The sequence below is a fragment of the Marmota monax genome, unplaced genomic scaffold (assembly GCF_021218885.2).
Source record: "Marmota monax isolate L192 unplaced genomic scaffold, Marmota_monax_Labrador192_F-V1.1 WCK01_AAM20220418_F8-fsc00050, whole genome shotgun sequence".
Lineage (NCBI taxonomy): Eukaryota > Metazoa > Chordata > Mammalia > Rodentia > Sciuridae > Marmota > Marmota monax.
This window is the reverse complement of record NW_026694552.1, coordinates 9,785,942-9,787,459: the sequence shown is the minus strand read 5'-3', so window position 1 is coordinate 9,787,459 and position 1,518 is coordinate 9,785,942.

The window sequence follows — 1,518 nt, the reverse complement described above, 5'->3', positions numbered from 1 at the left end:
CAAGGATGTTCTGTAGTGCAGGCTTTTGAGCTGTAAATTCTTTTAACCTTTGTTTATCATGGAAGATTTTCATTTCACCATTAAATCTAAAGCTTAATTTTGCTGGATACAAGATTCGTGGTTGGCATCCATTTTCTTTCAAAGCTTGATATATGTTGTTCCAGTATCTTCTAGCTTTCAGGGTCTGAATTGAAAAATCTGCACATAATCTAATTGATTTCTCCCTATATGCAATCTGATTCCATTCTCTTGTGGCTTTTAATATTCTCTGCTTATTCTCTATGTTAGGCATTTTCATTATAATGTGGCTTGGTGTGGATCTGTTGTGATTTTGTACATTTGGCATCCTGTTAGCCTCTTGAACTTGGTTTTCCAATTCCTTCTTCATGTTTGGAAAATTTTCTGATATTATTTCATTGAATAGATTGTTCATTCCTTTGGTTTGGATCTCTATGCCTTCCTCTATCCCAATAATTCTTTTTTTTAAATATAGCTTTTAGTTATACATGGACTCAAATTCTTTATTTTGTTTATTTATTTTTATATGGTGCCAACAATCGAACCCAGTGCCTCACATGTGCAAGGCAAGCGCTCTGCCACTGAGCCACCACCCCAGCCCCCCAAAAACTCTTTTTTTTTTCTTTTTTTTTTATTGTTGGTTGTTCAAAACATTACATAGTTCTTGATATATCATCTTTCACACTTTGCTTCAAGTGGGTTATGAACTCCCATTTTTTTCCCCCAATAACTCTTAAATTTGGTCTTTTTATGCTATCTCATATTTCTTGAATGTTATGATCCTGGTTTCTTACTATTTTCACTGTGTCTTCTACATTCTTTTCAAAATTATATATTTTGTCTTCATTGTCTGAGGTCCTGTCTTCCAAGTGGTCTACTCTGTTGGTGATGCTTTCAATTGAGCTTTTAATTTGGTTTATTGTTTCTTCATTTCAAGAATTTCTGTTTGGTTTTTCTTTAGAACCTCTATCTCCCTATTGAAGTAATCTTTTACTTCCTTTATTTGCTTATGTAGCTCTTTGTCAAAATGGTCTTTTGGTGCCTGTATTTCCTCCCATCCTTTAATTCACAGAACATTTTAATTATGTACACCATGAAATCCTTCTCTGTAATTTCATCTGCTGTGCTGGCCATGGATTCTAATAATGTGGTATCTTGATTGGTTTGGGGCACTTTCTTCCCTTGTCTTTTCATGTTGTTCATGTATCCTCGCTTCTAGCTCTGTGGATCCAAGGTATTACCATTTTTTTTCCCTATAGGCTTATAGTTCCCTGTAGGGTTCCAATACCTCTCCTTTGAGGTGTAGGGCAATGTTAACAAATCCCAATATTAAAATATAACACCTAAAAACAAATAGTTGCTAATAGATGTTAATAGTTTGGTCACAATATACAGAATTGGTGAATTCAATTATTATCTACAATATAATCAGTAGGTTTATAAAAGTGTTTACAGTTTATGATGGTGGATAAAGAACCAGTTGTGAGGTGTAGGTGATAT